The sequence below is a fragment of the Nicotiana tabacum genome, chromosome 2 (assembly GCF_000715075.1).
Source record: "Nicotiana tabacum cultivar K326 chromosome 2, ASM71507v2, whole genome shotgun sequence".
NCBI classification, from domain to species: domain Eukaryota; kingdom Viridiplantae; phylum Streptophyta; class Magnoliopsida; order Solanales; family Solanaceae; genus Nicotiana; species Nicotiana tabacum.
In genome coordinates this window covers 115,381,435-115,406,137 of record NC_134081.1, presented here as the reverse complement: position 1 = coordinate 115,406,137, position 24,703 = coordinate 115,381,435, and the positions used below count along the sequence as shown (strand labels likewise).

The following is a 24,703-nucleotide window of genomic DNA, read 5'->3' as shown; positions in this document are numbered from 1 at the left end:
AGGCTACCATGAACAAGAGTCAGCTACAACAGGAACACAGGTACATCTTCAAATATGGCAACCATCGAGCACGACAGCAACAACAGCCAACATCTGCACGCAATGTGCAGAAGTGTAGTATCAGTACAACCAACCCCATGTACTGAGTAAGTAACAAACCTAACCTTAGGTTGAAAGCAGTGACGAGCTTTTACCAAGGTCGTGTCCAAAACCAATAGTTCACCACAGTCCATAACAACGTAAGGCCAATAATATAAGAAGTAACTCAGAAATAAATTACTCTGCTAAATCATGATTTCTAATAATAGTTCTTCCTTTCAAGTACATCAGTGAAAAATCCAAATCGTTTACCAAAATTTTCCAAAAATATGAATAAGTTTGAAAGCAATAATTTTCCCAAAATCCTTTCAATAATGAATGAGATGTTTCATTTTCTTTCCAGATAACCCGTGTAAAACAAATGCATCACTATGCCCATCTGTCAACATGTGTGAGAAATCATGAATGATGTGATACTGTACATCATGAGGAAAATACATCTCTATGCATGTATGTCATGTGTGCATGTCAATGCGATGCAACTCAGTGATAAAATCATATGCATACTCTCAGAGTATCATTTCACTCAGTCCTCCCAGTCACTCAGTCCTCCCAATCGCTCAGCACTCGCACTCAGTAGGTACCTGCGCTCACTGGAGGTGTTCAAACTCATGAGAGGATCCTACAGCCCAAGCGCTATAATCTGCACGGACAACTCACGTGATGCACAGATAACTCACGTGCTATAGTATAATATCTGGATCTGCACAGACAACTCACATGCTGCACGGACAACTCACGTGCTATAATAATATCTGGATCCGCACGGATAACTCACGTCTGCACGGACAACTCACGTGCTATAATAAAGCCTATAAGGCCTGCTGCAGGCGGGCTGCCCCGATCCACATAATATTCCTCACAATCAGGCCCTCGGCCTCACTCAGTCATTAGTTTCTCCATTCTCTTTCTCATGGGCTCACAATGTCATAAAAATAGCCCAAAAAAATGATATGATGTATCAATAAATAACAACAGAGACTGAGATATGATATGTAATGACATGAATATGACTGAGTATGAATTTTCAATTTTAAACAAATAATTTACAGTAATATGACCTCTGTGGGTCCCAATAATACTGGCACATAGCCTCAACATAATTTTTAATATGCTTTTCAGCTTAATTTCTTTAACACATAAAACCGCATGGAAAATGCCAAGATTATTTAACTAAAAAATTCCACAGAAATAATTATGTCACAATTTCTATAGTGCACGCCCACACGCCCGTCACCTAGCATGTGGGTCACCTCCCAACAATTCACATAATACATATATTCAGGGTTCATACCCTCAGCTCCAAGATTAGAAGAGTTACTTACCTCGAACAAGTCAAATCTAATGTCGAGCAAGCTAAGCAATTGTAACGACCCGACCGGTCGTTTCGGGAGTTATAGCCCCGTTTCCCCAATTTCTGCTTCTTTTTGTGTTCTTCAGCTGTATTATGATATATCGGGTGAATTGGGACACTTAGTCTCTTTATTAGAAGCTTAAGTTGGAAAGGTCAACTAAATATTGACTTATGTGTAAACGATCTCAAAACTTAATTCTGATGGTTTCATTAGCTTCGTTAGGTGATTTTGGACTTAGGAGCGCGTCCGGAATGTGATTTGGAGGTCCGGAGTGGAATTAGGCTTGAATTGGCGAAAGTTGGAAATTTGGCGATTTTTGTTGGCAGTGGAAAATTTGATATCGGGGTCGGAATGGAATTCCAGAAGTTGGAGTAGGTTCGTAGAGTCATTTGTGATGTGTGTGCAAAATTTGAGGTCATTCGGACGTGGTTTGGTTAGTTTCGGCATCGGTTGCCGAATTTGGAAATTTAGAAGTTCTTAGGCTTGAATCCGAGGGAAATTTGGTGTTTTGATGTTGTTTTGAGTGATTCAAAGGTTCGACTAAGTTTGTATGGTATTTTAGGATTGGTTGGTATGTTTGGTTGAGGTCCCGGGGGCCTCGGGTGAGTTTCGGGTGGTTAACGGATCATTTTTGGACCTTGCAGAATGGCTGATCTACTGGTATGAACTTTCTGGTTTCCTTATACGCGATCGTATGGTCAGTTCCGCAATCGTGTAGGCTTATTTGGGGCAGAGGCGAGTTGCTCACTGCGATCACAGAGTTTGGGACGCGATCGCGTGAGTGTGTGAAGTTGTGCTTCACGAACGCGTGGCCAGTGCCGCATTCGCGTAGAGGTATCGAGCTGGTGAAGAGGTGAGGTGATTGCTCTATGCGATCGCGCGAGGTAGGATGCGATCGCATAGGTTTGAGCAGTTAGTGCATCACATTCGCCTGAGGTGTTACGCGTTCCCGTAGAGTAAATTTCTGAGGGGGCAAAGTTGTTCTTCGCGATCGCGAGGACTTTTCCGCGATCGCGATTAAGGAAAATCTGGGCAGCAGTGTTAAATTCCAAAATTGAGGGTTTGGATTCATTTTTCATATTTTGAGCTAGAGACCACGGATTTAGGCGAGTTTTGAAGGGATTTTCAGGGAGTTGATTGGGGTAAGTGTTTCTCACTTGATTTTGGTTAAATTCCGTGATTATATCTTGATTTTTATCATCTAAATTGTGATTTGGGGTGAAATATTGGGGAAAAGTGGAAGAGTTTCTAAGATGGAATTTTGAAGTTTTGAAAGGGATTTTGTTGTCGGATTTTAATAAATTTTGTATGTATGGACTCGTGAGTGGACGAGCTTCCTAGTTTTGTAAGTTTCGTCGGATTTTGAGATGTGGGCCTGCGGGCCGGGCTTGAGCCAATTTCTGGTTTTGGGCTAATTTGATAGTTTTTCTTGTGGAATTCATTCCATTAGCATATATTGATGGTATTGTACTGATTGTGAATAGATTTGGAGCATTTGGAGGTCGAGGCAAGAGGCAAGAGCATTGCGGGGTAGAGATTTGACCGGTTTGAGGTAAGTAACGGTTGTAAATCTAGTCCTGGGGGTATGAAAACCTGGATTTTTTATCATTCAACTATTTTGAGGTGACGCACATGCTAGGTGACGGTGGGCGTGCACTATTGAGGATTGTAACTTGGTCCGTCTCGTAGCAACTGTAAAGTTGCATATTTTGTTGAAATTATATGATACTTATATGTTTTAGCAAGAGTTTCTGTAAATTGGGCTGAATGCCATGTTTGGGCCTTGTGCCAGTGCTATTTGGACCCTTAGGGGCCTTTTCTTACTATCCTCTCACTAGTTTCGATTGAAAATCTATACTCAGTCATGGTTATACTTGTTTACTGGATAACTCAGTTTTATTACTCTATTTTGATGCATATAAATGTTGTGTTGGGTTGAATGCCCTGTTTTTACTGAAATGCCCGAGTGGCTTGAGAGGTTTATGACTGACTGAAGCCGAGGGCCTGATTAGTGAGGATATTTATGGGATCGGGCTACACGCCGCAGCATGTTCGATATAGGCTGAGGGCCTAAGTGATTTTTGCCATGATTTGGCTTGATATAGCACTTGGACTGAAGGAGCCCCTCCGAAGTCTGTACACACCCCTAGTGAGCGCAGGTACCTACTGAGTGCGAGTACTGAGTGACTGGGAGGCATGAGTGATTGTGTGGTATGCCCGAGTGGCATGAGTGATTGTGAGGTATACCCGAGTGGCATGAGTGACTGTGAGGTTTGCCCGAGGGGCTGTATATGAGTGATGTTTTGCCTGAAGGGTTGTTTATGATTTCATCATTTTTATCACCTTTGCATTTAGCCTCTGTTTGAAAACTGTTGAAAAATATCTTTAAATGATTTCACTGGAACTAGGTTTAAACGAGATGTTTTGATTCAAATCCTGATTTTAAAAGCATGTGGTATTCTATTGAGATTTCATGATATGAACTTTTTATGCTCTATTGCTCGTCACTACTGCTCAGTCTTTATTTATTGTTGTTACTTACTGAGTTGGCATACTCACGTTACTCCCCGCACTTTGTGTGCAGATCCAGGTGTAGCTAGACATGGTAGCGGTTGTTGATTACTCTGGTTGCAGATTTTCTCGAGGATAGCAAGGTAGCTGCTTGGTGACCGCAACCCCTGCTCCTCTCCCTCTTATCTTCCTTTAGTTGTATTTAGCTATTTTCCAGACTATGTTAGTCTTGATATTGTCATACAAATGGTAGTAGATACTCATGACTAGTGACACCCCGATGTCGGGCTTTTCTTTTCCGCATTTTTATTTTTGATTTGAACTCTTTTACGAAGGTTTTTATGCTAAATAGCCTTGAAATTATCCTTGAAATGAAAATATCGGTTTGTTTTGGAATGAGTCGGCTTGCCTAGTTCCACGATAGGCGCCATCACGACATGGGTTAGTTTGGGTCGTGACATATTAGTATCAGAGCCTAGGTTACATAGGTCTCACGAGTCATGAGCAGGTTTAGTAGGGTCTTGCGGATCGGCACAGAGACGTTTGTACTTATCTTCGAGAGGCTGCAGAACCTTTAGGAAACTCCACATTCTTGAATTCTTGTCGTGCGAGTTTGTTGATTCTAGTAACTAAACATCTGTTGTTTCATTCTCACAGATGGTGAGGACTCGTGCTACCGGTCAGAAGGGCCATCCACCAGTACCACCAGCCAGGGCCGCGAGAGGCCGAGGCCGTGGTAGAGGCCGTGGTAGGGGCAGAGGAGCAGCCCGTACAGCAGCTGGGGCAGTACCTACAGATCCACCAGTTTCCCAGATCAGGACCAGGTTCCAGTTATTGATGCTCCATCTCAGGCACCACCTGCGCCTATTGTGATTCCAGGCCTTCAGGAGGCCGTAGCTCAGATTTTGATAGTGTGTACCGGCCTTGCTCAGGTGGTCTCTATCTCGACGGCCGAAGCCACTTCTCAGGCCAGGGGAGGCACTCCGACTCGATGATCAGCGTAGGTTGGAGAGGTTTGGGAGACTCCAGCCACCACCTTTCAGTGGCACAGAGAGAGAGAGAGAGAGGATGCTCAGGACTTCTTGGATAGGTGTCAGAGGATACTCCGTATTTCTGGTATTTTGGAGACCTGTGGGGTCTCATTCACTACTTTTCAGTTCTCCGGGGCTGAACTCAGATGGTGGGAGACTTACGAGAGGCATAGGCTTGTTAGCGCAGCACCCCTTACTTGGCAGCAGTTCTACGTGTTCTTTTTGGAGAAGTTCGTGCCTCGTTCCCACAGTGAGGAGCTGCGTAGACAGTTTGAGCGGCTTCACCAGGGTGATATGTCTGTGATGCAGTATGAGATGTGGTTCTCCAAGTTGGCCCGTCATGCGATCTGGTTGGTTCCCACGGACAGGGAGAGGATCATGAGGTTTATTGATGGTCTCACTTTTCAGCTACAGTTGCTTATGACCAGAGAGAGTGTGTTTGGTGCTACCTTTGATGAGGTTGTCGACATTGCTTGACAGATTGAGATGGTTCGCGGTCAGGAGAGGGTTGAGAGGGAGGCCAAGAGGCCTGGTGGTCAGGGTGGATTCAGCGCTGCTCCTTTTGGGGGTCAGTTTCAGCACGGTAGAGGTCGTCATTTCAGACAGGCTCAGTCAGCTCGGCCATTTCACCGTGGTGCATTATCTGGCCATGGTTCTCATATTTCTCATCAGGGCCACTCATCACTTAGTGCCCTTACAGCTCAGAGTTTGTCCCGTGCTCCACCGGTTCAGGGCTCCCCTATGCCAGGTTCTTCTACTGGTTATCTCGGTGCTCAGGGCTCCTTTCAGTTCCCGCCACCAGCACCAGGGAGTTGTTTTGAGTGTGGGAAGTTTGGGCATATATGGAGGCAGTGTCCTCATCGTCATGGAGGTCTATCTCAGTAGAGGAGTCAGCCTTCGACTTCATCACCAGTTACTTCACCACCTGCCCAGTCAGCTCGGGGTGGAGGTCAGTCAGCTAGGGGTCGCCCTAGAGAGGGAGGCAGATCAGGGGGTGGCCAGGCCCGTTTCTATGCCCTCCTTGCCAGACCAGATGCTATTGCTTCAGATGTTGTGATTACAGGTATTGTCTCCGTTTTTTACAGAGATGCCTTAGTATTATTTGACCCTGGTTCCACGTAATCATATTTTTCCTCGTATTTTGCCCATTTTCTGGATTTGCCTCATGGGTATTTAGTTTCATCCATTCATGTGTCTACTCTTGTGGGCGATACTATTATTGTGGACCACGTATATCGGTCATGTGTGGTGACTATTGGGGGTCTGAGACCCAAGTAGACCTTTTACTGCTCAGTATGGTTGACTTTGATGTGGTATTGGGTATGTATTGGTTATCTCCATGTCATGTTGTTCTAGATAGTCACGCTAAGACGGTGACGTTGGCTATGCCGAGATTTTTGAGGGTTGAGTAGAGCGGTTCTGTAGATTATGTACCAAGTAGGGTGATTTCAAATTTGAAGGCTCAGCATATGGTTGAGAAGGGTTGCCTATCTTATTTGGCTTTTGTGAGGAATGTTAGTGCAGAGACTCCTGTCATTGATTCTGTTTCGGTGGTACGTGTTTTCGGGATGTGTTTCCTGCAGACCTGCCGGGCATGCCGCCTGACAGGGATATTGACTTAGGTATTGATTTGGTGCTAGGGCACTCAGCCCATTTCTATTCCACCATATTGTATGGCACCGACAGAATTGAAGGAATTGAAAGAACAACTTCAGGAACTCCTTGATAAGGGGTTTATTTAGCCTAATGTGTCACCTTGGGGTGTACCGGTTCTATTTGTAAAGAAAAAGGATGGTTCCATGAGAATGTGTATTGATTACAGGCAGTTGAACAAGGTCATAGTCAAGAACAAGTATCCTTTGCCTCGTATTGATGATTTATTCGACCAGCATCAGGGAGCGAGGGTGTTCTCCAAGATTGATTTGAGGTCCGGTTATCACCAGCTGAAGATTCGGGATTCATATATTCTTAAGACAGCTTTCAGGACCCGATATGGCCATTATGAGTTCTTAATGATGTCTTTTGGGCTGACCAATGCCCCAATAACGTTCATGCATTTGATGAACAGTGTATTCCAGCCCTATTTGGACTCATTCGTTGTTGTATTCATTGATAACATCCTGGTGTACTCTTGTAGCCAGGAGGAGCATGCTCAGCATTTGAGGATTGTATTACAGAGATTGAGGGAGGAGAAGCTTTATGCAAAGTTCTCCAAATGTGAGTTTTGGCTCAGTTCAGTAGCATTCTTAGGACACGTGGTGTCCGATGAGGGTATTCAGGTGGACCCGAAGAAGATAGAGGCGATGCAGAGTTGGCCCAGACCGTCCTCAGCCACAGAGATTAGGAGTTTTCTTGGTTTGGCAGGTTACTACCGTCAATTTGTGGATGGATTTTCATCTATTGCTTCGCCCTTGACCAGATTGACCCAAAAGGGTGCTCCATTCAGGTGGTTGGATGAATGTGAGGAGAGCTTTCAGAAGCTCAAGACTGCTTTGACCATAGCTCCAGTGTTAGTTCTGCCATCAGCTTCAGGTTCTTACACTGTGTATTGTGATGCCTCGAGTATAGGCATTGGTTGTGTTTTGATGTATGAGGGTAGGGTGATTGCCTATGCCTCGCACCAGTTGAAGACCCATGAGAAGAACTATCATGTCCGTGATCTTAAGTTAGCAGCCATTGTTCATGCCTTGAAGATTTGGCGTCATTATTTGTATGGGGTTAATTGTGAGATCTATACTGATCACTGGAGTCTGCAGCATCTGTTCAAGCAGAAGGATCTTAATTTGCGTCAGCGGAGATGGTTGGAGCTTCTTAAGGACTATGATATCACTATTCTGTACTATCCGGGGAAGGCCAATGTGGTGGCCGATGCTTTGAGTCGTCGGGCAGAGAGTTTGGGGAGTTTAGCATATCTTCCAGCAGTAGAGAGACCTTTGGCATTGGATGTTTAGGCCTTAGCGGACCAGCTTGTCAGATTGGATATTTCGGAGCCTAGTCGGATATTGGCTTGTGTGGTCTCCAAGTCTTCTCTTTATGACCGTATCAGGGAGCGTCAGTATGATGACCCCCACTTGCTCATTCTTCAGGACAGGGTTCGGAGAGGTGATGCTAGGGATGTGATTATTGGTGATGACGGCGTATTGAGGATGCAGGGCCGGATATGTGTGCCTAATGTAGATGGGCTTCGGGAGTTGATTCTCGGGAAGGCCCACAGCTCGCGGTATTCCATCCATCCGGGTGCCGCAAAGATATACCAAGATTTGAGACAGCACTATTGGTGGAGGCGGATGAAGAAGGATATAGTTGGGTTTGTAGCTTGGTGTCTCAACTGTCAGCAGGTTAAGTATGAGAATCAAAGACCGGGTGACTTGCTTCAGAGATTAGACATTCCGTAGTGGAAGTGGGAGCGGATCACCATGGACTTTGTAGTTGGGCTCCCATAGACTTCGAGGAAGTTCGATGCTATTTGGGTTATTGTGGATCGGCTGACCAAGTCCGCGCACTTCATTCCAGTTAGTACTACTTACACTTCAGAGCGGTTGGATGAGATTTACATCAGAGAGATTGTTCGCCTGCATGGTGTCCCAGTTTCCATCATTTCAGATAGGGGTAATCAGTTCACTTCGCAATTTTGGAGGGTCGTGCAGCAAGAGTTGGGTACTCAGGTTGAGTTGAGCACAACTTTTCACCCTCAGATGGATGGGCAGTCCGAGCGCACTATTCAGATATTAGAGGACATGTTGCACGCTTATGTCATTGACTTTGGGGGTTCATGGGACCAGTTTTTTCCACTCGCGGAGTTTGCATATAACAACAGTTATCAGTCGAGTATTCAGATGGCTCCGTACGAGGCTTTATATGGGAGGAGGTGTAGATCTCCGGTTGGATGGTTTGAGCCGGGTGAGGCTAGGTTCTTGGGTACAGACTTGGTCCAGGATGCATTAGATAAGGTGAAATTGATTCAGGAGCGGCTTCGCACGACGCAGTCTAGGAAGAAGAGCTATGCGGACAGAAAGGTCCGTGATGTATCTTTCATGGATGGGGAGAAGGTCTTGCTGAAGGTATCACCCATGAAGGGTGTTATGAGGTTTGGGAAGAGGGGCAAGTTGAGCCCCCGGTTCATTGGGCCTTTTGGGGTGCTTCAGAGGATTGGGGAGGTGGCTTATAAGCTTGCTTTTCCACCCAGCTTGTCGAGTGTGCACCCAGTGTTTCATGTTTCCATGCTCCGGAACTATATTGGAGATGCGTCCCATGTTTTGGACTTCAGCACGGTTTAGTTGGAGGGTGATATGACTTATGATATGGAGCCGGTGGCTATTTTGGATCGGCAGGTTCAAAGGTTGAGGTCAAAGGATATAGCTTCAATGAAGGTGCAGTGGAGAGGTCAGCCTATGGAGGAAGCCACCTGGGAGACCGAGCGGGAGATGCGGAGCAGATATCCACGCCTATTCAAGACTCCAGGTATGTTTCTAGACCCGCTCGAGGACGAATGATTGTTTAAGAGGGGGAGGATGTAATGACCCATCCGGTTGTTTTTGGGAGTTATAGCCCTGTTTCCCCCTATTTCTGCTCCTTTTTGTGTTCTTCAGCTATATTATGATATATCGGGTGAATTGGGATACTTAGTCTATTTATTAGAAGCTTAAGTTGGAAAGGTCAATCAGATATTGACTTATGTGTAAACGATCTCAGAACTTAATTCTGATAGTTCAATTAGCTTCGTTAGGTGATTTTGGACTTAGGAGCGCGTCCGGAATGTGATTTGGAGGTCTGGAATGGAATTAGGCTTGAATTTGCGAAAGTTGGAAATTTGGCGATTTTGGTCGGTAGTGGAAAATTTGATATCGGGGTCGGAATGGAATTCCGAAAGTTGGAGTAGGTTTTGTAGAGTCATTTGTGACGTGTGTGCAAAATTTGAGGTCATTCGGACGTGGTTTGGTTGGTTTCAACATCAGTTGCCGAATTTGGAAATTTAGAAGTTCTTAGGCTTGAATCCGAGGGCAATTTGGTATTTTGTTGTTATTTTGAGTGATTCAAAGGTTCGACTAAGTTCGTATGGTATTTTAGGATTGGTTGGTATGTTTGGTTGAGGTCCCGGGGGCCTCGGGTGAGTTTAGGGTGGTTAACGGATTGGTTTTGGACTTTGCAAAATGGCTGATCTGCTGGTATGAACTCTCTAGTTTCCTTATATGCGATCGCGTGGTCAGGTCCGCGATCGCGTAGGCTTATTTGGGACAGAGGCGAGTTGTTCTCTGTGATCGCAGTGTTTTGGACGTGATCGCGTGAGTGTGTAAAGTTGTGCTTCGCGAACGCGTGGCTAGTGTCGCGTTCGCGTAGAGGTATTGAGCTGGTGAAGAGGTGAGGTGATTGCTCTACGCGATCGCGTGAGGTAGGATGCGATCATGTAGGTTTAAGTAGTTAGTGCATCACGTTCGTGTGAGGTGTTACGCGTTCGCGTAGAGTAAATTTCTGAGGGGGCGAAGTTATTCTTCGTGATCGCAAGGACATTTTCGCGATCGCGATTAAGGAAAATCTGGGCAGTAGTGTTAAATTCCAAAATCGAGGGTTTGGACTCATTTTTCACATTTTGATCTAGAGACCACGGATTTAGGTGAGCTTTGAAGGGATTTTCAGGGAGTTTATTGGGGTAAGTGTTTCTCACTTGATTTTGGTTAAATTCCGTGATTATATCTTGATTTTTATCATCTAAATTATTATTTGGAGTAAAATATTGGGGAAAAGTGGAAGAGTTTCTAAGATGGAATTTTGAGGTTTTGAAGGGGATTTTGTTGTCGGATTTTAATAAATTTTGTATGTATGGACTCGTGAGTGGACGAGCTTTCTAGTTTTGTAAATTTTTGTTGGATTTTGAGACGTGGGCCAGGGGTCCGGGGTTGAGCCAATTTCGGATTTTGGGCTAATTTGTTAATTTTTCTTGTGGAATTCATTCCATTAGCATATATTGATGGTATTGTACTGATTATGAATAGATTTGGAGCATTTGGAGGCCGAGTCCAAAGGCAAGAGCATTGCGGGGTAGAGATTTGACCGGTTTGAGGTAAGTAACAATTGTAAATCTAGTCGTGGAGGTATGAACACCAAGATTTCGTATCATTCTACTATTTTGAGGTGAAGCACATGCTAGATGACGGTGGGCGTGCACTGTTGGGGATTGTGACTTGGTCCGTCCTGTAGCAACTGTAAAGTTGCATATTTTGTTGAAATTATATGATACTTATATGTTTCAGAAAGAGTTTCTGTAAATTGGGCTGAATGCCATGTTTGGGCCTTGTGCCAGTGCTGTTTGGACCCTTAGCGGCCTTTTCTTACTATCCTCTCACTGTTTTCGATTGAAAATCTATACTCAGTCATGGTTATACTTGTTTACTGCATAACTCAGTTTTATTACTCTATTTTGATGCATATAAATGTTGTTTTGGGTTGAATGCCCAGTTTTTACTGAAATGCCCCAGTGGCTCGAGAGGTTTATGACTGAGTGAGGTCGATGCCTGATTTGTGAGTATATTTATGGGATCAGGCTGTACGCCGCAGCATGTTCGATATAGGCCAAGGGACTGAGTGATTTATGCCATAATTTGGCTTGATATAGGCTCCGGAGTCTGTATACACCCCCAGTGAGCGCAGGTACCTACTGAGCACGAGTGCCGAGTGCTAAGTGACTGGGAGGCATGAGTGATTGTGAGGTATGCCCGAGTGGCATGAGTGATTGTGAAGAATGCCCGAGTGGCAGGAGTGACTGCGAGGTATGCCCGAGAGGCATGAGTGACTGTGAGGTTTGCCGAGGGGCTGTATATAAGTGATGGTTTGCCCGAGGGGCTGTTTATGATTTCATCATTTTTCTCACCTTTGTATTTAGCCTTTGTTTTAAAACTGTTAAAATATCTTTAAATGATTTCACTGGAACTGGGTTTAAACGAGATGTTTTGATTCAAATCCTGATTTTAAAAGCATGTGTTATTCTATTGAGATTTCATGAAATGAACTTTTTATGCTCTATTGCTCGTCACTACTGCTCAGTCTTTATTTATTAATGTTACTTACTGAGTTGGCGTACTCACGTTACTCCCTGCACTTTGTGTGCAGATCCAGGTGTAGCTGAACATGGTAGCGGTTGTTGATTATTCTGGTTACAGATTTTCGCGGGGATAGCAAGGTAGCTGCTTGGCGACCGCAGCCCCTGCTCTTCTCCCTCTTATCTTCCTTTAGTTGTATTTAGCTATTTTCCAGACTATGTTAGTCTTGATATTGTCAGACAAATGGTAGTAGATGCTCATGACTAGTGACACCCCGATGTCGGGATTTTCTTTTCTGCATTTTTGTTTTTGATTTGAAATCCTTTACAAAGGTTTTTACGCTAAATAGCCTTGAAATTATCCTTGAAATGAAAATATCGGTTTGTTTTGGAATGAGTTGGCTTGCCTAGTTCCACGATAGGCACCATCACGACAGGGGTTAGTTTGGGTCGTGACAGCAATGCACCAGAAATTCCATTCTGCGTGTATCAACTTCCAAACGACTCGAAACTAGTCACAATTAATTTGATTCAGCCCACAAAAATTTTAGGAATTAATTCCATATCAAAATACTAATATTTTCCACAAAAATCCGAAATTACGCCCCAAAAATAACCCGTGGGGATCACGTCTCGGAATCCAATGAAAACTCACGAAATACGACAACCCATCCAATTACAAGTTCAACCATACTAATTTCACTCAAATCCGACACCGAATCAGTATTCAAAACTCGAAAAATTCGTTTTGTGACATCGTAGAAATTTGCTTCTATTTCTCTTGAAGATTCAATAATCTTACACCAAAAATGAAGATTAATTAATGAAATATAACCACAAGGGAGTCGAGAACAGTTACCCCAAGTTGTGTGGAAAATTCCTCTCCAAAATCGCCCAAACCGAGCTCCAAAATGTCCAAAATGAGAAAAATCTCGGAAACCCACATTTTAACACTGCCCAGGCATTTCCGCACGTGCGGTGCCTGGGCTCGCACCTGCGCATCCGCTTTTGCAGAACAAATTGAGCGCCTGCAGACAAAGACAACTTTCCAAAACCTTGCATCTGCGGCGCCCTTCTCGCATCTGCGGGCTCGCAGATGCGCATTACCCTTCGCACATGCGGCCTCGCGGATGCAGGCAAATTTCTCGCACCTGAGAGCACTACCCAGTCCACTCTTGGCCACTTCTGCGACTGATTTCGCTCACATGTGGCTTCGCACCTGCGATCAAAAGCTTCGCAAGTGCAATCACACCAGTATGCAGCAGTTCCAGCATTTCCTTAAGTCCAAATTTAATCTGTTAACCATCTGAAACTCACCCGAGGCCCCCGGTACCTCAACCAAATATACCAACAAGTCACATAACATAATACAGACCTACTCGAGGCCTCAAATCACACCTAATGACATAGAAACGACGAATTACACTTCAATTCAAAATCAACGAACTTTGAACATTCAAATTCTATATCTTGTGCCGAAACACATCAAATCAATCCGTACTGACTTCAAATTTTGCACACAAGTCACATTTCATATTACGGACCTATTTCAATTTCCAGAATCGGATTCTGACCCCGATATCAAAAAGTTAACCCCCCGATCAAACTTTCCAAAAATTTAACTTTCGGGCATTTCAAGCCTAATTCCACTGCGGACCTCCAAATAATTTTTCGGTCACGCAACTACGTCCAAAATCACCATACGGAGCTATTGGAATCATCAAAACTCCATTGCGGGGTCGTTTACATATAAATCGACATCCGGTCACTATTTTAACTTAAGCTCTAAACCTTGAAACTAAGTGTTCCAATTCATTCCAAAACCTCACCGGACCGGAAACAATTACCCCGGCAATTCACACAACAATTGTAAAGTACAATTTGAGCAGTAAATGGGAAAAATGTGTTGTAATACTCAAAACGATCGGCCGGGTCGTTACAATATATATATATATATATATATATATATATATATATAAAGGTTGACAAAAACCGACCGACTTCGGTCGGTAATTTCATTAAATTTATATTTTAATTATTTTAAAATTGTATTTCCGACCGAACTCGGTCGGAAAAATTTAATAAAAGCTTATTTTCCCATGGAAAAAACCACTACTTCTCTTCCCATGGAATATTTATTTACTAATCTGTCCATTTTATTATTTGATTGTTTCTTTCTTTTTTATGAAAAAAAAGAGTGCATTAAATAAGGATTCCATAAATCAATAAAAATTATTTCAAGTGAATAAATTTATGATTACATTTTAATGTAAAAATATGCTTAGTTATTTTTTCTAAAATTTCATTTATAATCCTAAAATATCACATTAATTGTTTTATATAAAAAAATATTAACTAACCGGAATTAAATATATCGTACATTGGTTAAGTAATTGGTATATAAGCTATATAAGCTATATATATATATATATATATATATATATATATATATATATATATATATATATATATATATATATACTTTTTGTTATATTAAAAATCAATTGCCTTGGGCGGGAAAGCATAATTTCAAATTTACCGACCGAAATCGGTCGGTATATTTGAAACATTTTTTAAAAAATTATTTTTGTAGAGCGGTTGCAAGTATGACCAGGTCTTGGTCAATATTTGACCAATTTCCAACCAAAATCGGTCGGAATTGTTATGTATTTGTTGTGGGACCACTATTTTCCTTGTCAGAAATATTTTCTTTGACTTTTGCGACCAATTTACTTAATTTTCGACCGATTTCGATCGGTATTCTTTGGACGAATTTTGATAGTTTTCTAGTAGTGTAACTTGTTGATGTATGACTTTGTTGTCGCACTTGTTGTCAAGGCTGCATCAGATTAGAATAGCCCTTTTCTCTTTAGTAAAAGCTTAAAGTAGCTAAGATCAAAGGTGCTTGAACTGCCAGGATCCATTTCAACAATTGTGGTATTGTCATTGATTGATTTGCATTTCTTCGCCTTAAGATTAGCTGCATAGTCGCTGTCTAGCGCCGGACATCACTATCAGGCAAGCCAACACTAAATAGTTAGTAAAATTCTCATTTTAATATTTTTTGAAATCGTAAATTTACTTCAATTTATCTAGTAAAAGATGAATTTACAGAATAAATAACAATGTTTTTCAAATTCAATACTAAACATCCTATAATCATCCCAGAACCCGGTGTCACAAGTGCATGAGCATTTTTTAGGAATTTAAAATAAAATACAATAACTGTCCGGAATACAAATTTTGAATAGGAAAGAAAATACAATACTCTGAAGGAGACTCTGCTGGCTGCGGGTCGTACATAAGATGCAGCTCACCTAACTCCCCGTAATAACCGCGCCTCTGTGCCCACAAGGCCACTAGTCATATATGTACCTACACAAAACGTGCAGCAAGTGTAGTATGAGTACGTAAATCAACGCGTATATCACGACCTGAAATTCCCACCTTCGGACCGTGATGGCGCCTAACATTTCACTTGCTAGGCAAGTCAACGTTAGAATAATATTATCCATTTTAAAATAATTTTTAAATTTATTAATAATAAAGAAATAAATGCGGAAGTAAAGTCTGAAATGTAGTGAATAATCCATAAAAGTAACGGTGTCTAAATACCATCCCAGAATTTGGTGTCACAAGTGCACGAGCTTCTAGAATAATATAAATAAAGGTCTGAATAAGATAACAACAACAACAATAACCTAGTATAATCTCACCTTGATGCATAGTTCTAGGTGTTATTTTGGCAATTTGATCGTGCGAGCAAGTCTGTATGATATATTTAGACTTGTGTGCGTGTTTAGTTTGGAGCCCCAAGGGCTCGGGTGAGTTTCGGATAGGCCACGTGATGTTTTAGACTTAAGGAAATCTGGTGTTTCTGCTGTACCTGGTATCTGATATGTCGTGCTTCGTGATCGCGTAGTCATTCTTGGGATCGTGAAGGGGAACCTGGGCTGGGGAGGATTTTACTCTACGCGAACGCGAGACCATGGTCGCGAACGTGGAGCATTGGAGGGAGTTTCTCTATGCGAACGCGACCCGTCGAACGCGAACGCGTAGCTTTAGCTAGGCTGGGCAGGGGACCTGGGAAGCTCTATGCGAACGCGAGCCCTGTCTCATGAACATGAAGGTAAGGCGGGCTAAACCTTCGTGAACGCGTAAAGCCTCCCGCGATCGCGTAAGTCCTTAGGAGGATGCCCTTCGCGAACGCGACAGTGTTCACGCGATCGCGATGAACACTGTCGCCCAGCACTTAAAACAGAATCAAAACGGGAATTGGCCATTTATTTCATTTTCTCAAAACCTAAACGGACTAGAGGCGATTTTCAAGAGTTATCTTCTTCCCCAAAGTGTTGGTAAGTGATTCTAAACCATTTTCTTTCAATTACCCATTACATTTTATGAATTTTCAACCAAAAATCTAGAGTTTTCATGGCAGAATTAGGAGTTAGGGTAGAAACTTGGGATTTCCGAAATTTGGGGATTTAGACCTCAATTTGAGGTCGGATTCCAAAACCAATTATATATCCGGGCTCGGGGGTGAATGGGTAAATGGATTTTGGTCTGAACCTCGGGTTTTGACCAAGCGGGCACGGGGTCAATTTTTGACTTTTTGGAGGAAAATTTAGGAAATCTAAATTTATGCAATATAATTGATTCCTTTAGAAATATTTGATATTATTAAGTCACTTTTTGAATAGATACGAGTGGTTTGGAGGTAAATTCTAAAGGAAAAGTTGTGATTGAGTATTAAGTGGCCTTCGGAGCGAGGTAAGTGTTGTGTCTAACTTTGACTTGAGGGAATTAGGAACCCCAGACTATTTGTTATGTGAAATTTATGTGAGTGGCGTATATGTGAGATGACGAGTACTTATGCGCCGCCAATTTACCTGTTTTCCCTGTTTCTCCCATTTTTCTTATATTGTCTCTTTCCTATGCCTAATTGTTACATGTTTAGACTAGTGTTGTTAAATTGATCATTCTTATCATGTTTACGGATTCTCTGGTGATAATTGAGTAATTATTTCAAAGTTGAGATTTATATTGTGGAACCAAATGTGAAGTAAGGCTTGTACTTGTTATTTTGTCTCCCTGTTGTTATTTATGCATTGCATTATGGTAAGGGAGAGTGTTAATGCACGAAGGGTGATGCCGTGCCATATTGTGAGTGTAAAAGCACGAAGGGTGATGCCATGCCATGTTGTGAGTGTTAATGCATGAAGGATGATGTCGTGCCATATTATGAGTGTAAAAGCACGAAGGGTGATGCCGTGCCATATTGCGAGTGTTAATGCACGAAGGGTGATGCCGTGCCATATTGTGAGTCTAAAAGCACGAAGGATGATGCCGTGCCATGATATGAGAGTTAATGCACAAAGGGTGATGACGTGCCGTTTCTATTGATTTTATGGTGAGATTGAGAGTAAAGGCACGATGGGTGATGACGTGCATTTTTCCTTTACTGTATTCATTGTTTCTGTTAATTCATAGTACATCGGTTGTTCCAGTTATCTTTCTGCTGTAGTTCTTTATCTCGTATTTCCTCCAGCATGTTTCCCCCTCCCGATATTTCTTGTCTAGCTCTTCATTACTGTTATTTGTATATACACTGTTAAATTGTACAGGTTGAATTGTAGGTGCCTTGCCTTAGCCTCGTCACTACTTCGTCGAGGTTAGGCTCGACACTTACCAGTACATGGGGTCGGTTGTACTGATACTGCACTCTGCACTTTCTGTGCAGATTTTCTTACGGGCTCGGCTTAATCGAGATTTCAGCTGTTGGACCCTCTATCCGGAGACTCAAGGTAGATCTGTCGGCGTTCACAAACCTTGAAGTCCCCGCCTATCCTTCTGTTTTATTGTTTCTTTCACTCAAACAGTTGTATTTCTTTCAGACTATTGCTTGTAGTGAATTCTAGAATGCTCGTGAATTGTGACTCCAGATCTGGGTGTTAGTAATTAATACAGTTTTTATATTATTCCGCATTTATTATATTTCATCTTAGTTAAGTATTGTTAGTTGCTGAATGGAAATAAGGATTTGGTTTAATGATTCTCTAACGTTGGCTTGCCTAGCAAGTGAAATGTTAGGCGTCATCACGGTACCGCTGGTGGGAATTTCGAGTCGTGACACCATCAATAATATAATTAGTCGTGGATTTATTAAAAAGGGCAGTAAACTCAAGAAAATCATGAATCAAGTAAACAATTCCTTTGTTAATAAGACGTTTCCAAATTCATATTTCATCATTTATCAATTTATCTCAGACCAGGGAGGCAATAGCATTATTTATAAATTTCAAGGCAAGCAATACAAGCATGCGCAAATCATGTCGAGGCCGTACGGCCCGATCCAACAAATATTTAAAATGTGCACTGCCAGAGGGTCGAATGGCACGAACCATAGATGCATCTATTTAATCTGCCGAGGCGAACGGCCCGCTCCCATGAGAGTAGTAGGAAATACCCCACTCGCGAATCATACGTGCGATGCGGTCAAACATAAATTTAGGGATCACCCCGCTCACGGATCATACTTGCGACGCTGTCAAATATAAATTTAACATTAAAATCATATCTCTTTCTTGATTCGTTTCAAAATAAGGGAAATTTAGCTTGTAGCTTTTTAAGAAAATTACCCCGCTCGCGAAACATACATGCGACGCGGTTACACATAGATTTCTTCAGCTATTATATTATTCCTCAATTCTTTTTGAAATTACGAAGTTCAAATGAAACCTTTTAAATCTTATGTTCTTCAATTTTAACTCCTTTCAAAACATTTAATAAGCAGACTCAATCTCGCTCCCTCTCAAGGCAAACAATAAACATAAATCAATAACAATATCAACAAGGCATGATGTGAGCCTAAAACTACCGGACGTAGGCATAGCTAGTAGCTACGTACGGACTCTCGTCACCCCGTGCATACGTAGCCCCCACAAATAGAAGCACACAATAATTTAGTTTACATATGGGGTTAATTCCCTCTTACAAGGTTAGAAAGGAGACTTACCTCGCTCCGTAGTTCCATAACCGGCTCCCAAGGCCTTTCGACAACTCAAACCGACGCTCAATGCTCCGAAACTAGTCAAAAATTGAGAAAATCCATAAATATATACTCAAATACTCATTATAATCCTATTTACAACAATTCCCAACTCCGTTCGAAAGGTCGATAAAAACCACCCTCGGGCCCACCTGCCCGGATTCCGAAATTTTTTGAAGATAAACTTCACCCATAACCCCCACGAACTTGATTATATCATTTATTCCAAATTCCGTATCCAATTTCGTGGTTAAAAAAATCCAAAAATACAAATTTCTAGGTTTTTCTTCAAAACCCCAAATTTCTACAAATTTTCAAGCCTAAATCCAAGTATAAACCTTGTATAATACTCACAACTAGTAGAAATCACTTGCCTCATGCTTGATGATGAAATCCGCTCTTGAAAAGCTCCAAAAATTGCCCAAGCCATGTGAAAAATGGGTGAAATGAACTCAAACCCCGCTTTTAAAACATTCTGCTCAGCCCAGGTCCGCCCTTCTTCGCGATCGCGGGAGTGCCTTCGCGATCGCAAAGGCTAAGCACACTGCCTCCGCATTTTCCTCTACGTGACCACACACTAGCCCATGCGAACGCGACGTTTTGTAACCCAACACTTCTCAATCGCACTCCTCCTCACGCGATCGCGATGAGCAAACGCGTAGCATCAGGCCATTCCACATTCTTTGTTCGCGAACGCATTACCACATCCGCGTTCGCGTAGCACAACTACCCACCGCACCGCAATTGTAGGTCCATCATCGCGACCACATAGCACATTTCACAGTTGCCCCCAAACAACTCTACGCGATCGCGGACTTCCACTCGCGATCGAGTATAAGGAAATCAACAACAGTCAAAACAACAATTTCAACAGATCCCTCAAGTCAAATTTCAATCCGTTAACCATCCAAATTCCACCCGAGGCCCTCAGGACCTCCACCAATCATACCAACATGACCCAAAACACATTACGAACTTAGTTGAGCCTTTAATTCACGTCCAACAATATCGAAACTTCGAATCACCCTCCAATTCAAACTCAATGAACTTTGAAACTTCTACTTCTACAATCGAGCCAAAACCTATCAAATCACGTCCGATTGACCTCAAATTTTGCACACAAGTTACATTAGACATTAAGGACCTACTCCAACTTCCAGAATCGGATTTCGACCCCGATATCAAAAAGTTTACTTCCGGTCAAACTTCTCAAAATTATCCAAATTTCCAACTTTTGCCAAATGACCCCAAAATGACCTACGGACCTCCAAATCCACTTCCGGTCGTGCTCCCAATACCGGAATCACCATACAGAGCTATCACCAAACTCGGAATCCCAAACGGACGTTGATAACATTGAAATGCACTTCAACTCAAATTAATGAAATTCTTCCAAAATGCTAACTTCCGCAATAGGTGCCGAAACGCTCCTGGGGCATCCAAAACCCGATTCGAACATACTCCCAGGTACGAAATCATCATACGAACCTGCTAGAACCTTCAAATCCCAATTACGAGGCTGTTTACTCTAAAATCCAATCTTAGTTAATTCTTCCAACTTAAAGTTTTCAAAATGAGAATTTTCTTTTCGATCCAACTTCAAACTTTCCGAAATTCAATTACGACCATACGAACAAGTCATAATACCTGAAGTGAAGCTGCTCATGGCCTCCAACCACCGAACGATGTGCTAGAGCTCAAAACGACCGGTCGGGTCGTTCTCTCCCACTTAAACATACGTTCATCCTCGAACGTGCTAAGAATTGCGCTGGAGTTGTCCGAAATCACATATTAGCACCTCGTGCACCTAATCGTGCTACCACAACTCAGTTAAGCACACTGGCTCGAGTAAATCTGTAGATTCCCCTTTTGTTTAGTCAAACTAGCCTTAGAGCCAAATTCCAACATCCAGAATCTTCTGCTAGGCCTGTTTCCAACATACAATCACCGTATCAATCACCACACGATATACCAAAATATGACTGCATACCTTTGCTGAATTCACACCATGCACTGCATAATTCACATGACTAAGGACTCACGGGGCATATCCAAAAAATGGGTGAAATACGAGAAAACATATGAATACGTGGAACTAGGGTCAAATAATACTGAGGCATCTCTGTGGAAAACTAAGACAATACCTGTAATCACAGCATCTGAAGCAATAGCATCTGGTCTGGCAGGGAGAGCATAGAGACGGGCCTGACCACCCCCTGATCTGCCTCCCCCTCTAGGGCGACCCCTAGCTGACTGACCTCCACCCCGAGCTGACTGGGCGGATGGTGAGGTAGCTGGTGCTGTAGTCGGAGGCTGACTCCTTTGCTGAGATAGACCTCCATGACGACAAGGACACTGCCTCCACATATGCCCAAGCTCCCCACACTCAAAATAACTCCCTGGTGCTGGCGGTGGAAACTGAAGGGAACCCCTAGCACCGGGATGACTGGTAGAAGAACCTGGCATAGAAGAGCCCTGAACAGGTGGAGCACATGACGAACTCTAAACTGGAAGGGCACTAAGTGATGAGTGGCCCTAATGAGAACTGTGAGAACCATGGCCAGATGATGCACCCCGATGAAATGGCCGAGCTGACTGAGCCTATCTGAAATAACGACCTCTACCGTGCTGGAACTGACCCCCAAAAGGAGCACCGTTGAAATCCACCCTGACCACGAAGCCTCTTGGCCTCTCGCTCAACCCTCTCCTGACTGCGAACCATCTCAATCTGCCACGTAATGTCGACAACCTCATCAAAGGTAGCACCCAAAACCCGCTCCCTGGTCATGAGCAACTGTAGCTGATAAGTGAGGCCATCAATAAACCTCATGATCCTCTCTCTGTCCGTGGGAACCAACCAGATAGCATGACGGGCCAACTCGGAGAACCGCATCTAATACTGCATCATAGACATATCACCCTGGCGGAGCTACTCAAACTGTCTACGCAGCTCCTCTCTGCGGGATCGAGGCACGAACTTCTCCAAAAAGACCACGAGGAACTGCTACCAAGTAAGGGGTGTTGCGCCAACAGGCCTACGCCTCTCGTAAGTCTCCCACCATCTGAGTGCAGCCCCAGAAAACTGAAAGGTAGTGAATGAGACCCCAAAAGTCTCCAAAATACTAGCAGTACGGAGTATCCTCTGACACCTGTCCAAAAAGTCCTGAGCATCCTCTCTCTCTATGCCACTGAAAGGTGGTGGCTGAAGTCTCCCAAACCTCTCTAACCTACGCTGATCATCCTCAGGCATAGCAGGAACCACATAATCCTGAGCAACAGCAACCGGATGGGCTGGTGGTGACTCTGGTATCTGAAGTCCCTGAATAACCTGCTCGGGTGTGCGAGCGACGGGAGTCTGAGTGCCTCCCCTGGCCTGAGAAGTGGTTGCGATCGTCGAAATAGAGACCGCCTGAGCAAGGCCAGTACACGCTGTCAGAATCTGAGCTAGGGCCTCCTGAAGTCCTGGAATCACAATAGGCACAGGTGGTGCTTGAACTGGTGCATCAACAACTGGAACTTGGTCCTGATCTGGGACAACCGGTGGATCTGTAGGTACTGCCCCAACTGCTATACGGGCTGCACCTCTGCCCCTACCACGGCCTCTACTGCGGCCTTGGCCTCTCGCGGCCCTGGCTGGTGGTACTGGTAGCTGGCCCTCCTAACCAGTAGCACGAGTCCTCACCATCTGTGAGAGAATGAAACAACAGATGTTTAGTTACTAGAATCAACAGATTCGAACAACAAGAATTCAAGAATGTGGAGTTTCCTAAAGGTTCTGCAGCCTCCTGAAGATAAGTACAGACGTCTCTGTACCGATTCGCAAGACTCTACTAAACCCACTCATGACTCGTGAGACCTATGTAACCTAGTCTCTGATACCAATCTGTCACGACCCAAAACTAACCCCTGTCGTGATGGCGTCTATCGTAGAACTAGGCAAGCCGACTAATTTCCAAAACAAAATGATATTTTCATTTCAAATATAATTTCAAGGTTATTTAACATAAAACCTCCATTTAAAGAGTTCAAATCAAAGAAAAATAGAAGTGCGGAAAAGAAAAGCCCGACATCGGGGTGTCACTAGTCATGAGCATATACTACAATCTATCTAACAATATCAAGGCTAACGTAGCCCAAAAAATAACTAAATACAACTAGAGGAAGATAAGAGGGAGAAGAGCAGGGGCTGCGATCGCCAAACAGCTACCTTGCTATTTCCAAGAAAATCTGCAACCAGAACACTCAATAACCACTACCGTGTCCAGCTACACGTGGATCTGAACACAAAGTGCAGGGAGTAACGTGAGTACGCCAACTCAGTAAGTAACAACAATAAATAAAGACTGAGCAGTAGTGACGAGCAATAAAGCATATAACGTTCACATCGGAAATCTCGGTAAAATACCACATGCTCTAAAAAAAATCATGATTTGAATCAAACGTTTCGTTTAAACCCAGTTCCAGTAAAAATCATTTAAAGACATTTTTCCAACAGTTTTTCAAACAAAGGCTCAATGCAAAGGTGAGCAAAAATGATGAAATCATAAACAGCCCCTCGGGCCAAACATCACTCATATACAGCCCCTCGGGCAAACCTCACAGTCACTCGTGCCACTCAGACATACCTCACAATCAATCTTGCCTCCCAGTCACTCAGCACTTGGCAATCGCACTCAATACGTACCTGCGCTCACTGGGGGTGTGTACAGACTCCGGAGGGGCTCCTTCAGCCCAAGCGCTATAATCTGCACGGACAACTCACGTACGATAATAATAAAGTATGCTGCAGGCGGGCAGCCCCGATCCACACTCATCCTCACAAATCAGGCCCTCGGCTTCACTCAGTCATAAAGTATGTTGCAGGCGGGCAGCCCCGATCCACACTCATCCTCACAAATCAGGCCCTTGGGCATTTCAGTAAAACAGGTCATTCGGCCCAAAACAATTATATGCATCAAAATAGAGTCATAAAACTGAGTTATGCGGTAAACAAATATAAACATGACTAAGTATAGATTTTTCAATCGAAAACAGTGAAAGGATGGTAAGAAACAGCCCCTAAGGGTCCAAACAGCATTGGCGCAAGGCCCAAATATGGCATTCAGCCCAATTTACAAAAAATCTTTCTAAAACATATAAGAATCAATGGTTTCAACAAAGTATGTAACTTTACAGTTGCTACGGGGCGGACCAAGTCACAAATCCCCAACAGTGCACGCCCACACGCTCGTCACCTAGCATGTGCATCACTAAAAATAGTAGAATGATACAAAATCCGGGGTTTCATACCCTCAGGACTAGATTTACAATCGTTACTTACCTCAAAACGTGAAACTTTTTACTCTGCTATACCTTTGCCTCGCAAATCGGCCTCCGAATGACTCGAATCTAGTCACAAATAATTCGTTTCAGTCAATAAAATTCATTGGAATTAATTCCACAAGATAATAATGATTTTTCCATAACAATCCGAAAATTAGCTCAAAAATTGCCCGTGGGGCCCACGTCTCAGAACCCGACAAAAGTTACAAAATCCGAAAGCCCATTCAACCACGAGTCTACCCATACCAATTTTACCAAAATTCGACCTCAACTCGACCCTTAAATCTACAAATCTAATTTCCAA

At 43.2% G+C, this 24,703-nt stretch overlaps 1 pseudogene; it reads right to left on the bottom strand.

Annotated features, from left to right (window-relative positions):
* The window catches only part of LOC107800170 (peroxidase 3-like), a 65,964-nt pseudogene that overhangs the window by 24,959 nt on the left and 16,302 nt on the right, over window positions 1-24,703 (bottom strand).